The following is a 15,624-nucleotide window of genomic DNA, read 5'->3' as shown; positions in this document are numbered from 1 at the left end:
AGCTTTTGGTGTGTTGAGCTTTTTGATTAGGTTGAAATAGATTGACTAAATTGCTTCAACGGGCTGGTTGTCTCAAGACTGAAGTAGAGAACAAGGAAACACACACACACACACACACACACACACACAGCCCTCTCATTGGCTGAGCCCCCTCCCTGACATGCCCACTCCTTGTTACCTGGGCAACCCCACCAGGGAGAGGAATATACCCACTCTCCCCTCTTCTCCATCGCCACCTCTCTCTCTCTCTCTCAAACACACACACACACACACAAACAGTGTTACAACAGTTAACCTCTCTCTTCCTCCCTCGCTCTCTCCTCCTCCTCTCTCTTTAAGTTTCCTCCCCCAATCCTTGACTTAACATGCTGCTTCAGTCTCACAGTGGAGACACTCAGAGAGCACCACAGAGAGAGACAGCAGCAGCAAACCAAAGACCGCACTACTACTGTCCCCCTCTCCACCTCTTCTCTCCACTACTACTGTCCCCCTCTCCACCTCTTCTCTCCACTACTACTGTCCCCCTCTCCACCTCTTCTCCACTTCTTCTCTCTCTGTGTCTCCCTTGTTCATCTTGTCAGGTCAGTGTGGATGTGAGATGGGTTGTGGATATTCCTCAACGACCAGCATGGCTGGAGGAGGTGAGTGTGTCATCGATCTATAATATAAAGTTGTGGAAACAGGGATTTACAATAGAAAGTTGTGGAAACAGGGCTTTACAATAGAGAGTTGTGGAAACAGGGCTTTACAATAGAGAGTTGTGGAAACAGGACTTTACAATAGAAAGTTGTGGAAACAGGGCTTTACAATAGAGAGTTGTGGAAACAGGGCTTTACAATAGAGAGTTGTGGAAACGGGTTTACAATAGAGGGTTGTGGAAACAGGGCTTTACAATAGAGAGTTGTGGAAACAGGGATTTTACAATAGAGAGTTGTGGAAACAGGGTTTACAATAGAGAGTTGTGGAAACAGGGATTTATAATTATGGAGAGTTATGGAGTTTTTTATGAATAGAGCTATAGGGTACAGAAGTACCTTCTGTGTACAGTATGTGGGCAATGATTTCTCTGTGTGTGTGTGTGTGTGTGTGTGTGTGTGTGTGTGTGTGTGTGTATGCGCTCGCTCATTCAAGTGCAACCGTGTGTGCGTGCTTGCCTGGCGTGTGTGAGTGTGTGTGTTGATTTGAAGCTAAACTAGTTGAATCAGACACACTGTCATTTTGAATCAAAGCAGCAGTCTTGATATCATTGATACGTCAACACTCTGAGGGAGAGAGAGAGAATTTCAGAAATCAAAGCCAATAGACATTACCCTTGAAATGCTTTCCCCTGACATGATCATTATGAAAAGAGAAACCCTTATGAAAGCAGATGTTCTATGTTAGTCTGTTTGGCCAATGTGCCTTGGGTTTGATGTTCAATAGAAGGCATTTTCAACCTCTAATTCAACAGGTAATGTTGTGTATGGAAAATGGATACTAGTGAAAATCAACAGGTAATGTTGTGTATGGAAAATGGATACTAGTGAAAATCAACAGGTAATGTTTTGTATGGAAAATGGATACTAGTGAAAATCAACAGGTAATGTTGTGTATGGAAAATGGATACTAGTGAAAATCAACAGGTAATGTTGTGTATGGAAAATGGATACTAGTGAAAATCAACAGGTAATGAGAGTACCAGAGACAGACACCATGTCCTACTGATGTACTGGTTAACATCTACTACAGTTAACATATTATCAACTGTCACATGAACAACACATCATATGGCTTGTTTACCTTGACTAACAGTAGACCACTAGTATAGCTGAGGTTGAGGATATGGCTTGTTTACCTTGACTAACAGTAGACCACTAGTATAGCTGAGGTTGAGGATATGACTTGTTTACCTTGTTTACCTTGTTTTGACTAACAGTAGACCACTAGTATAGCTGAGGTTGAGGATATGACTTGTTTACCTTGACTAACAGTAGACCACTAGTATAGCTGAGGTTGAGGATATGACTTGTTTACCTTGACTAACAGTAGACCACTAGTATAGCTGAGGTTGAGGATATGACTTGTTTACCTTGACTAACAGCAGACCACTAGTATAGCTGAGGTTGAGGATATGGCTTGTTTACCTTGACTAACAGTAGACCACTAGTATAGCTGAGGTTGAGGATATGACTTGTTTACCTTGACTAACAGTAGACCACTAGTATAGCTGAGGTTGAGGATATGACTTGTTTACCTTGACTAACAGTAGACCACTAGTATAGCTGAGGTTGAGGATATGACTTGTTTACCTTGACTAACAGTAGACCACTAGTATCAGCTGTTTCCTCCTTTTGTGTGTGTGTGTGTGTGTGTGTGTGTGTGTGTGTGTGTGTGTGTGTGTGTGTGTGCGTGCGTGCGCGTGGTCTGATCTAACACAGTATCTGTTAGTCTCCAGCTATATCTGTTATGACTGGGGAGAGTGGTGCTCTGATGACTACCTGACCAGATGGGGAGAGTGGTGCTCTGATGACTACCTGACCAGATGGGGAGAGTGGTGCTCTGATGACTACCTGACCAGATATATCTGTTATGACTGGAGAGAGTGGTGCTCTGATGACTACCTGACCAGATGGGGAGAGTGGTGCTCTGATGACTACCTGACCAGATATATCTGTTATGACTGGAGAGAGTGGTGCTCTGATGACTACCTGACCAGATGGGGAGAGTGGTGCTCTGATGACTACCTGACCAGATGGGGAGAGTGGTGCTCTGATGACTACCTGACCAGATGGGGAGAGTGGTGTTCTGATGACTACCTGACCAGATATATATGTTATGACTGGAGAGAGTGGTGCTCTGATGACTACCTGACCAGATATATATGTTATGACTGGGGAGAGTGGTGCTCTGATGACTACCTGACCAGATATATCTGTTATAACTGGGGAGAGTGGTGCTCTGATGACTACCTGACCAGATATATATGTTATGACTGGAGAGAGTGGTGCTCTGATGACTACCTGACCAGATATATATGTTATGACTGGGGAGAGTGGTGCTCTGATGACTACCTGACCAGATATATCTGTTATAAATGGGGAGAGTGGTGCTCTGATGACTACCTGACCAGATATATCTGTTATGACTGGGGAGAGTGGTGCTCTGATGACTACCTGACCAGATATATCTGTTATGACTGGAGAGAGTGGTGCTCTGATGACTACCTGACCAGATGGGGAGAGTGGTGTTCTGATGACTACCTGACCAGATATATATGTTATGACTGGAGAGAGTGGTGCTCTGATGACTACCTGACCAGATATATCTGTTATGACTGGGGAGAGTGGTGCTCTGATGACTACCTGACCAGATATATCTGTTATGACTGGAGAGAGTGGTGCTCTGATGACTACCTGACCAGATATATCTGTTATGACTGGGGAGAGTGGTGCTCTGATGACTACCTGACCAGATATATATGTTATGACTGGGGAGAGTGGTGCTCTGATGACTACCTGACCAGATATATCTGTTATGACTGGGGAGAGTGGTGCTCTGATGACTACCTGACCAGATATATATGTTATGACTGGGGAGAGTGGTGCTCTGATGACTACCTGACCAGATATATCTGTTATGACTGGGGAGAGTGGTGCTCTGATGACTACCTGACCAGATGGGGAGAGTGGTGCTCTGATGACTACCTGACCAGATGGGGAGAGTGGTGCTCTGATGACTACCTGACCAGATGGAGAGAGTGGTGTTCTGATGACTACCTGACCAGATATATATGTTATGACTGGAGAGAGTGGTGCTCTGATGACTACCTGACCAGATATATATGTTATGACTGGGGAGAGTGGTGCTCTGATGACTACCTGACCAGATATATATGTTATGACTGGAGAGAGTGGTGCTCTGATGACTACCTGACCAGATATATATGTTATGACTGGGGAGAGTGGTGCTCTGATGACTACCTGACCAGATATATCTGTTATAAATGGGGAGAGTGGTGCTCTGATGACTACCTGACCAGATATATCTGTTATAACTGGGGAGAGTGGTGCTCTGATGACTACCTGACCAGATATATCTCTTATGACTGGGGAGAGTGGTGCTCTGATGACTACCTGACCAGATATATCTGTTATAACTGGGGAGAGTGGTGCTCTGATGACTACCTGACCAGATATATCTGTTATGACTGGGGAGAGTGGTGCTCGGATGACTACCTGACCAGATGTACCTGTTATGACTGGGGAGAGTGGTGCTCTGATGACTACCTGACCAGATATATCTGTTATAACTGGGGAGAGTGCTGCTCTGATGACAGCCTGAGAACAGAATCGATAGGTGACTCAGGGACAAGATGCTTTCAACAGCACTCACAATGGGACAATGGCCAAGCTCATGAACACTGAAAGCAGTCAAGGCTTCTCTGTTTTAAAAAGAAAAGGCAGTGGATGGGAGAGATTACACACAGACAGACAGACAGACAGACAGACAGACAGACAGACAGACAGACAGACAGACAGAGAGCAATATCCATTGCTATTTTCTCTCATAGCTGCAACTCCCCAACGGGCTCAGGAGAGGCGAAGGTCAAGTCATGAGTCCTCCAAAACATGACCGCCAAACCGCGCTTCTTAACACCCGCCTGCTTAACCCGGAAGCCAGCCGCACCAATGTGTCGGAGGAAACACTATTCAACTCATGACCGGAGTCAGCCTGCAGGCGCCCGGCCCACCACCAGAACACACTAGAGCACACGCGATGAGCCAAGTAAAGCCCCCCGGACAAACCCTCCCCTAACCCGGACAACACTGGGCCAATTGTGCACGCCCTATGGGACTCCCGGTCATGGCCGGTTATGACACAGCCTGGGATCAAAGCCGGGTCTGTAGTGACGCCTCAAGCACTGTGATGAAGTGCCTTACACCTCTGAGCCACTCAGGAGGCCCATTCCTTTTATTTTTTATCCTGAAAAACTCCCCAGTCCTTAACGATTACAAGCATACCCATAATATGATGCAGCCACCACTATGCTTGACAATATGGTACTCAGCAATGTTTTGTATTGTATTGGTCCTTAACACAACACCTTGTAGGCCAGTGACAAAAAAAATCTCAATTTAATCAATTTTACATTCAGGCTGTAGCACAACAAAATGTGGAAAAGGTTAAGGGGTGTGAATACATTCCGAAGGCACTATAGGTGAAGGTAGGTAGATTTAGGCACAGCCGTGGGAAGTAGGGGTACTGAGTGTGCTGCAGCACCCCCTGTGATGATTTGGCTCAGTTGGTAGAGCATGGTACTTGCAATAATATGATTGTGGGTTCGTTTCCCACGGGGGACCAGTACGAGAAAGTATGAAAATGTTTGCACTCACCACTGTAAGTTACTCTGGATGAGTGTCGACTAAAACGGAAATGGAATGAATCAACCATTTCACTTTTCACATAGAAATAAGTTGAATTTGCAAAGTATTTCAAGAAACTGGAAAACATATATCAAGCAAGTATTTTTATATTCCACAAGCATTATCAGATTAATTGTTTTGAACAGATAATATTAGACTCAAGTTACAAAAATAGGTAAACACTCAAATACATTTAGTTTAAAAAATCACAAAGTATCGACGTCTGTAACACGGACTTTTACTAGTCCTGTATTAACAGAGTCCTGTATTAACAGACCTTTACTAGTCCTGTATTAACAGACCTTTACTAGTCCTGTATTAACAGACCTTTACTAGTCCTGTATTAACAGACCTTTACTAGTCCTGTATTAACAGACCTTTACTAGTCCTGTATTAACAGACCTTTACTAGTCCTGTATTAACAGACCTATACTAGTCCTGTATTAACAGACCTTTCCTAGTCCTGTATTAACAGACCTTTACTAGTCCTGTATTAACAGACATTTACTAGTCCTGTATTAACAGACCTTTACTAGTCCTGTATTAACAGACCTTTACTAGTCCTGTACTAACAGACCTTTACTAGTCCTGTATTAACAGACCTTTACTAGTCCTGTATTAACAGACCTTTACTAGTCCTGTATTAACAGACATTTACTAGTCCTGTATTAACAGACCTTTACTAGTCCTGTATTAACAGACCTTTACTAGTCCTGTATTAGAGGACCGTTCAACCATCTTAAATGAATATACCTTTGTTCTCACAGGTCCAGCCGAAGCCTCCAAAGAAGAAGTGTGAGTATGGTTGTCTCTCTCTGGCCCCAAGCCCATATTTCTCTCACTAATCCACTGCTTTTCAATTCTTAAGGGGGCACAAACGAGTGTACACATTATTTGGGGAGTAGGGGGAATCGGGATTGAGCCTGTGTTGTTGTTGTTGTTGTCAGTATGACAGCTGTAGATGGAGAATGTGCAGTTGTTGTCAGTATGACAGCTGTAGATGGAGAATGTGCTGTTGTTGTCAGTATGACAGCTGTAGGTGGAGAATGTGCTGTTGTTGTCAGTATGACAGCTGTAGGTGGAGAATGTGCTGTTGTTGTCAGTATGACAGCTGTAGATGGAGAATGTGCTGTTGTTGTCAGTATGACAGCTGTAGATGGAGAATGTGCTGTTGTTGTCAGTATGACAGCTGTAGGTGGAGAATGTGCTGTTGTTGTCAGTATGACAGCTGTAGATGGAGAATGTGCTGTTGTTGTCAGTATGACAGCTGTAGGTGGAGAATGTGCTGTTGTTGTCAGTATGACAGCTGTAGGTGGAGAATGTGCTGTTGTTGTCAGTATGACCGCTGTAGGTGGAGAATGTGCTGTTGTTGTCAGTATGACAGCTGTAGATGGAGAATGTGCAGTTGTTGTCAGTATGACAGCTGTAGATGGAGAATGTGCTGTTGTTGTCAGTATGACAGCTGTAGGTGGAGAATGTGCTGTTGTTGTCAGTATGACAGCTGTAGGTGGAGAATGTGCTGTTGTTGTCAGTATGACAGCTGTAGGTGGAGAATGTGCTGTTGTTGTCAGTATGACAGCTGTAGGTGGAGAATGTGCTGTTGTTGTCAGTATGACAGCTGTAGGTGGAGAATGTGCTGTTGTCAGCATGACAGCTGTAGGTGGAGAATGTGCTGTTGTTGTCAGTATGACAGCTGTAGGTGGAGAATGTGCTGTTGTTGTCAGTATGACAGCTGTAGGTGGAGAATGTGCTGTTGTTGTCAGTATGACAGCTGTAGATGGAGAATGTGCTGTTGTTGTCAGTATGACAGCTGTAGATGGAGAATGTGCTGTTGTTGTCAGTATGACAGCTGTAGGTGGAGAATGTGCTGTTGTTGTCAGTATGACAGCTGTAGATGGAGAATGTGCTGTTGTTGTCAGTATGACAGCTGTAGGTGGAGAATGTGCTGTTGTTGTCAGTATGACAGCTGTAGGTGGAGAATGTGCTGTTGTTGTCAGTATGACCGCTGTAGGTGGAGAATGTGCTGTTGTTGTCAGTATGACAGCTGTAGATGGAGAATGTGCAGTTGTTGTCAGTATGACCGCTGTAGATGGAGAATGTGCTGTTGTTGTCAGCATGACAGCTGTAGATGGAGAATGTGCTGTTGTTGTCAGTATGACCGCTGTAGGTGGAGAATGTGCTGTTGTTGTCAGTATGACAGCTGTAGGTGGAGAATATGTGGTTGTTGTAAGCTAATAGGTCATGTTCTTTCATTAAAGGTGAAGAACCTTCCACGTCACTGCTCTGTTTATCCCAGCCAGGCACCACAAACATCTCCATCCGGTCTCACTCACACTCAGTCCTCACCTTGCCCACAGGGCCCTGCCTCTCAACTATAAAAGGAAAAACACAATTTCCTAGGATTAATGAGTCAGACATTAGTCAAATACTGTGGACTACTTCCTGATAAGCATATCGACAGTTAGGCAGAGTTCTCAACAAGCTGCCTGATAAACATATTGACAGTTAGGCAGAGTTCTCAACAAGCTGCCTGATAAACATATTGACAGTTAGGCAGAGTTCTCAACAAGCTGCCTGATAAACATATTGACAGTTAGGCAGAGTTCTCAACAAGCTGCCTGATAAACATATGGACAGTTAGGCAGAGTTCTCAACAAGCTGCCTGATAAACATATTGACAGTTAGGCAGAGTTCTCAACAAGCTGCCTGATAAACATATTGACAGTTAGGCAGAGTTCTCAACAAGCTGCCTGATAAACATATTGATAAACATATTGACAGTTAGGCAGAGTTCTCAACAAGCTGCCTGATAAACATATTGACAGTTAGGCAGAGTTCTCAACAAGCTGCCTGATAAACATATTGACAGGCAAGTCAAGTTCTCAACAAGCCTAGCGGGTCCCATGTGGCTCAGTTGGTAGAGCATGGTGCTTGCAATGCCAGGGTTGTGGGAGAATATGGGTTCGATTCCCACGGAGGACCAGTACGAAGTAAAAAAAAGTGGGACTGAAAGTCGCTCTGGATAAGAGCCTCTGCTAAATGACTGAAAATAATGATAGCCAGGGCATCAATGAGACTGGTTTCGCCACTGCTACAGAGCTTCAAAACAGGTCTCTGGTGGAGAAAAGACCCCTAGACGGTGAACACGCACATTTACATATTGGACAGACCTGAGTTGATCATGCCATTCATTAACCTTTGTTTGATGTGACCGTGTGTTTGACCGTGTGTCAGAGCTCCCGGGGGTGATGGACTTATCACTGACTTATTACTGACTGACTGACTGAGTTATGACTGACTGACTGAGTTATGACTGACTGAGTTATGACTGACTGACTGACTGAGTTATGACTGACTGACTGAGTTATGACTGACTGACTGACTTTTGACTGACTGACTGACTTATTACTGACTGACTGAGTTATGACTGACTGACTGAGTTATGACTGACTGACTGAGTTATGACTGACTGACTTATTACTGACTGACTGAGTTATTACTGACTGACTGAGTTATGACTGACTGAGTTATGACTGACTGACTGAGTTATGACTGACTGACTGAGTTATGACTGACTGACTGAGTTATGACTGACTGACTGAGTTATTACTGACTGACTGAGTTATTACTGACTGACTGAGTTATGACTGACTGACTGAGTTATGACTGACTGACTGAGTTATGACTGACTGACTGAGTTATTACTGACTTATCACTGACTTATCACTGACTTATTACTGACTGGCTGAGCTATTACTGACTGGCTGAGTTATTACTGACTGGCTGAGTTATTACTGACTGAATTATGACTGACTGAGTTATGACTGACTGAGTTATGACTGACTGAGTTATGACTGACTGACTGAGTTATGACTGACTGACTGAGTTATTACTGACTTATCACTGACTTATTACTGACTGGCTGAGCTATTACTGACTGGCTGAGTTATTACTGACTGGTTGAGTTATTACTGACTGGCTGAATTATGACTGACTGAATTATGACTGACTGAGTTATGACTGACTGAGTTATGACTGACTGAGTTATGACTGACTGACTGAGTTATGACTGACTGACTGAGTTATGACTGACTGACTGAGTTATTACTGACTTATCACTGACTTATTACTGACTGGCTGAGCTACTACTGACTGGCTGAGTTATTACTGACTGGCTGAGTTATTACTGACTGGCTGAGTTATTACTGACTGGCTGAGTTATTACTGACTGGCTGAGTTATTACTGACTGGCTGAGTTATTACTGACTGGCTGAGTTATTACTGACTGGCTGAGTTATTACTGACTGAATTATGACTGACTGAGTTATGACTGACTGAGTTATGACTGACTGAGTTATGACTGACTGAGTTATGACTGACTGAGTTATGACTGACTGAGTTATAACTGACTGACTGAGTTATGACTGAGTTATGACTGAGTTATGACTGACTGAGTTATGACTGACTGAGTTATGACTGACTGACTGAGCTACTACTGACTGGCTGAGTTATTACTGACTGACTGAGTTATTACTGACTGACTGAGTCATTACTGACTGGGTTATTACTGACTGAATTATGACTGACTGAGTTATGACTGACTGAGTTATTACTGACATTTACATTTACATTTAAGACTGACTGAGTCATTACTGACTGGGTTATTACTGACTGAGTTATGACTGACTGAGTTATTACTGACTGACTGAGTCATTACTGACTGAGTTATGACTGACTGAGTTATGACTGACTGAGTTATGACTGACTGAGTTATGACTGACTGAGTTATGACTGACTGAGTTATGACTGACTGAGTTATTACTGACTGACTGAGTTATTACTGACTGACTGAGTTATGACTGACTGAGTTATGACTGACTGACTGACTGAGTTATGACTGACTGACTGAGTTATGACTGACTGACTGAGTTATGACTGACTGACTGAGTTATTACTGACTTATCACTGACTTATTACTGACTGGCTGAGCTATTACTGACTGGCTGAGCTATTACTGACTGGCTGAGTTATTACTGACTGGCTGAATTATGACTGACTGAGTTATGACTGACTGAGTTATGACTGACTGACTGAGTTATGACTGACTGACTGAGTTATGACTGACTGACTGAGTTATTACTGACTTATCACTGACTTATCACTGACTTATTACTGACTGGCTGAGCTACTACTGACTGGCTGAGTTATTACTGACTGGCTGAGTTATTACTGACTGGCTGAGTTATTACTGACTGAATTATGACTGACTGAGTTATGACTGACTGAGTTATGACTGACTGAGTTATGACTGACTGAGTTATGACTGACTGAGTTATGACTGACTGAGTTATGACTGACTGAGTTATGACTGACTGAGTTATGACTGACTGACTGAGTTATGACTGAGTTATGACTGACTGAGTTATGACTGACTGAGTTATGACTGACTGAGTTATGACTGACTGACTGAGCTACTACTGACTGGCTGAGTTATTACTGACTGACTGAGTTATGACTGACTGAGTTATGACTGACTGACTGACTGAGTTATGACTGACTGACTGACTGAGTTATGACTGACTGACTGAGTTATGACTGACTGACTGAGTTATTACTGACTGAGTTATGACTGACTGACTGAGTTATGACTGACTGAGTTATTACTGACTGAGTTATGACTGACTGAGTTATGACTGACTGAGTTATGACTGACTGAGTTATGACTGACTGACTGAGTTATGACTGACTGACTGAGTTATGACTGACTGAGTTATGACTGACTGAGTTATGACTGACTGAGTTATGACTGACTGACTGAGTTATGACTGACTGACTGAGTTATGACTGACTGAGTTATGACTGACTGACTGAGTTATGACTGACTGACTGAGTCATTACTGACTGGGTTATTACTGACTGAGTTATGACTGACTGAGTTATGACTGACTGACTGAGTTATGACTGAGTTATGACTGACTGAATTATGACTGACTGACTGAGTTATGACTGACTGAGTGACTGAGTTTTGACTGACTGAATGAGTTATGACTGACTGAGTGACTGAGTTATGACTGACTGAGTGAAGTATTACTGACTGAGTTATTACTGACTGACTGAAGTATTACTGACTGAGTTATTACTGACTGACTGAAGTATTACTGACTGAGTTATTACTGACTGACTGAAGTATTACTGACTGAGTTATTACTGACTGACTGAAGTATTACTAACTGAGTTATACTGACTGACTGAAGTATTACTGACTGAGTTATACTGACTGACTGAAGTATTACTGACTGAGTTATTGACTGACTGAAGTATTACTAACTGAGTTATGACTGACTGACTGAAGTATTACTGACTGAGTTATTACTGACTGACTGAAGTATTACTAACTGAGTTATACTGACTGACTGAAGTATTACTGACTGAGTTATACTGACTGACTGAAGTATTACTGACTGAGTTATGACTGACTGACTGAGTTATGACTGAGTGACTGAGTTATTACTGACTGGCTGAAGTATTACTAACTGAGTTATACTGACTGACTGAAGTATTACTGACTGAGTTATTACTGACTGAGTTATACTGACTGACTGAAGTATTACTGACTGAAGTATTACTGACTGAGTTATTACTGACTGGCTGAAGTATTACTGACTGAGTTATACTGACTGACTGAAGTATTACTGACTGAGTTATTACTGACTGACTGAATTGTTACTGACTGACTGACTGATGATGTCATTTACAGCACAGAGGAGTCTGCACAAGAAGAAGAAAAAAGGATGTGAGTAACATGGCCTGTGTGTGTGTGACTTTGTTTGCTTGAAGGTCACTGTGATCAAGACCTGTCTATCTATGTCTTTCTCACTGTGTGTGTGTGTGTTTCCTCTTCTCTCAGGAACTATGGAGGTGTGTATGTGGGACTACCAGCAGACCTGAGCATTATGCCTCCTATCCAGATGGGAACACACCAAGGTAACAGTCATACAGAGACAGGCTGAGTATTGTTCTTACACAAGATGTGCTGGGTTTGGATGTGAGTTTGAGAGGATGTCCACGTCTCAATGTGTTTCTCAGCCTCCGTTATAGACACAAAGACTCTCAATTTCCTGTCAGGCCTTAGAGGTCAGGAGGAAGCATGAGAGAGTTCTGGTTAAAATACTTCTGACTGAGGAGGATCATTCTGAGAGAGAGGGATGTGGATATGGTGCTGTGGAACTGATCTGGTTGTGTGTTAGCAATCTGGTGCTGCGGGAGCGATCTGGCTTTGTGTTAGTGATCTGGTGGTGTGTTAGTGATCTGGTGGTGTGTTAGTGATCTGGTGCTGCGGGAGCGATCTGGCTGTGTGTTAGTGATCTGGTGGTGTGTTAGTGATCTGGTGCTGCGGGAGCGATCTGGCTTTGTGTTAGTGATCTGGTGGTGTGTTAGTGATCTGGTGGTGTGTTAGTGATCTGGTGGTGTGTTAGTGATCTGGATCTGGCTGTGTTAGTGATCTGGTGGTGTGTTAGTGATCTGGTGCTGCGGGAGCGATCTGGCTGTGTGTTAGTGATCTGGTGGTGTGTTAGTGATCTGGTGCTGCGGGAGCGATCTGGCTTTGCGTTAGTGATCTGGTGGTGTGTCAGTGATCTGGTGGTGCCAGAGTGAACTGGTGGTGTGTTGTGATCTGGTGGTGTGTTGTGATCTGGTGGATTGGGAGTGATCTGGTGGTGCGTTAGTGATCTGGTGGTGCGTTAGTGATCTGGTGGTGCCAGAGTGATCTGGTGGTGCGTTAGTGATCTGATGGGGGGCGTGATCTGGTGGTGCGTTAGTAATCTGGTGGTGCGTTAGTGATCTGGTGGTGCGTTAGTGATCTGGTGGTGCGTTAGTGATCTGGTGGTGCGTTAGTGATCTGGTGGTGCGGGAGTGATTTGGTGGTGCCAGAGTGATTTGGTGGTGCCAGAGTGATTTGGTGGTGCCAGAGTGATTTGGTGGTGTGTTAGTGATCTGGTGGTGTGTTAGTGATCTGGTGGTGCCAGAGTGATCTGGTGGTGCCAGAGTGATCTGGTGGTGCCAGAGTGATCTGGTGGTGCCAGAGTGATCTGGTGGTGCGTGAGTGATCTGGTGGTGGAGTGATCTGGTGGTGCGGGAGTGATCTGGTGGTGCCAGAGTGATCTGGTGGTGGAGTGATCTGGTGGTGTGTTAGTGATCTGGTGGGGCTGGTGGGGAGTGATCTGGTGGTGATCTGGTGGGGAGTGATCTGGTGGTGATCTGGTGGTGGGAGTGATCTGGTGGTGCGTTAGGATCTGGTGGTGAGTGGTCTGGTGGTGCGTTAGTGATCTGGTGGTGCGTTAGTGATCTGGTGGTGCGAGTGATCTGGTGGTGCGTTAGTGATCTGGTGGTGTGTTAGTGTGATCTGGTGGTGCTGTGGGAGTGATCTGGTGGTGCGTTAGTGATCTGGTGGTGTGTTAGTTAGTGATCTGGTGGTGCGTTAGTGATCTGGTGGTGCGTTAGTGATCTGGTGGTGCGTTAGTGATCTGGTGGTGCGTTAGTGATCTGGTGGTGCGTTAGTGATCTGGTGGTGCGTTAGTGATCTGGTGGTGCGGGAGTGATCTGGTGGTGCGGGAGTGATCTGGTGGTGCGGGAGTGATCTGGTGGTGCGGGAGTGATCTGGTGGTGCGGGAGTGATCTGGTGGTGCGGGAGTGATCTGGTGGTGCGGGAGTGATTTGGTGGTGCGGGAGTGATCTGGTGGTGCGGGAGTGATTTGGTGGTGCGAGAGTGATTTGGTGGTGTGTTAGTGATTTGGTGTGTGTGATAGTGATTTGGTGTGTGTGATATTGATGCAACAGATACAGGTTATACACAGTGAAGATGGGTAAGAAAACGGGTTAGGTTTAGGGGTTAGGGAAAATAGGATTTTGATTGGGACTGAATTGTGTATGTGTGTGCGTGCGTGAGAGTACACATTTGTGTGGTCGTGTGTGTGTTTGTGTGTCCCGTTGGGTGTTATAATGAGGAGACTGGGGTCCTGTGGCAGGTAATTGGTAATGCCACTCTCCCCAGGGACTGGCAGAAGTGATGAGCACCTCAAGGAGGCTAGGGCTTACAGCCTTAATGAAGCTGTGTGTGTGTGTGTGTGTGTGTGTGTGTGTGTGTGTGTGTGTGTGTGTGTGTGTGTGTGTGTCAACGTCTAGTCATTTTCTCTTTTCTCCCCACAGATGAGTGAAGCATCATTGAAACACCTTTCACTAAAGGTATGATGTCAACAGCCCCAGTCTCAATATCCTATGTTAAACTCTCTGCCTCAATCTCCTATGTTAAACTCTCTGCCTCAATCTCAGAAGTTCATCTTTTGGGACTCTCACACCCACTACAGAGAGAGAGAGAACCTTCAGGATAATGATGATGCCAGCAAGAATGAAGGAATGAATTGTTCTCTTTGATCTCTGATTGGCTCCATGGGACCCAGTAGAACCCCTGGGGGACCAATCATCTCCCTCTCTCGTGCCATAGGAACTGAACTGGGATCAGTTTCTAAGGTGAGTAATCAGACAATGGGTCATATGCTCACCATGGATGTGACTGCTCAGGAATCAGCGTTGTGTTTAATAGGCACAAAACAGAAGAAAAAAGTCTAAAACTAAATGAAAGGGAGAGGTACTTGTCCAATAAGAAATACTTGTTTTCATTTGGGTTACACAACATTTGAAAACAGGCACCCTAATGAACACGACCCAGGTCAAAGGGCATCACGGATGTTGGAGTCGGCATTCACCACTCAGGATCATGAGACAAGACAACCTTCTACTCAGAACTAAATGTCAGACGGGATCAGATAGGCCTATTCAGATCTCAGCAATACCAGGAAACAAAACAAGACCTCTCTCAGAACTCCTTTTCAAATATTTCTTGATTTTCTCTCTCTGTCTCTGAGTCAATAGTTCTCAGAAATTCTCTCAATAGGAGCTGGATCAAATGTTCCCCATTGTATCATTGGTCAAATGTTCACTCCCATTGCATCAATATCATATGTATTTGGTCATATGTATTTGGAGCATCAATATGTAGAAGAATCAATTTCATTGTATTTGGAGCATCAATATGTAGCATATGTATTTGGAGCATCAATATGTAGCATATGTATGTATTTGGAGCATCAATATGTAGCATATGTATTTGGAGCATCAATATGTAGCATATGTATTTGGAGCATCAATATGTAGCATATGTATTTGG

At 44.0% G+C, this 15,624-nt stretch overlaps 1 long non-coding RNA gene across 2 annotated transcripts; it reads left to right on the top strand.

Moving 5' to 3' along the window:
* The first annotated feature begins 391 nt into the window (after positions 1-391).
* LOC115126263 (uncharacterized) lies at positions 392-15,378 on the top strand. 2 transcript variants are annotated; one of them, XR_010464467.1, is made up of 6 exons: positions 392-641; positions 6,170-6,197; positions 12,160-12,195; positions 12,310-12,386; positions 14,607-14,642; positions 14,730-15,378. It is a non-coding gene; the product is annotated as an uncharacterized LOC115126263 (long non-coding RNA). The 2 variants fall into 2 exon arrangements; XR_010464466.1 differs by having other exon boundaries at positions 14,607-15,378.
* Positions 15,379-15,624: the final 246 nt, after the last annotated feature.

This window comes from Oncorhynchus nerka, linkage group LG8 (genome assembly GCF_034236695.1).
Source record: "Oncorhynchus nerka isolate Pitt River linkage group LG8, Oner_Uvic_2.0, whole genome shotgun sequence".
Taxonomy (NCBI): domain Eukaryota; kingdom Metazoa; phylum Chordata; class Actinopteri; order Salmoniformes; family Salmonidae; genus Oncorhynchus; species Oncorhynchus nerka.
This window is presented reverse-complemented; position numbering and strand designations above follow the sequence as displayed.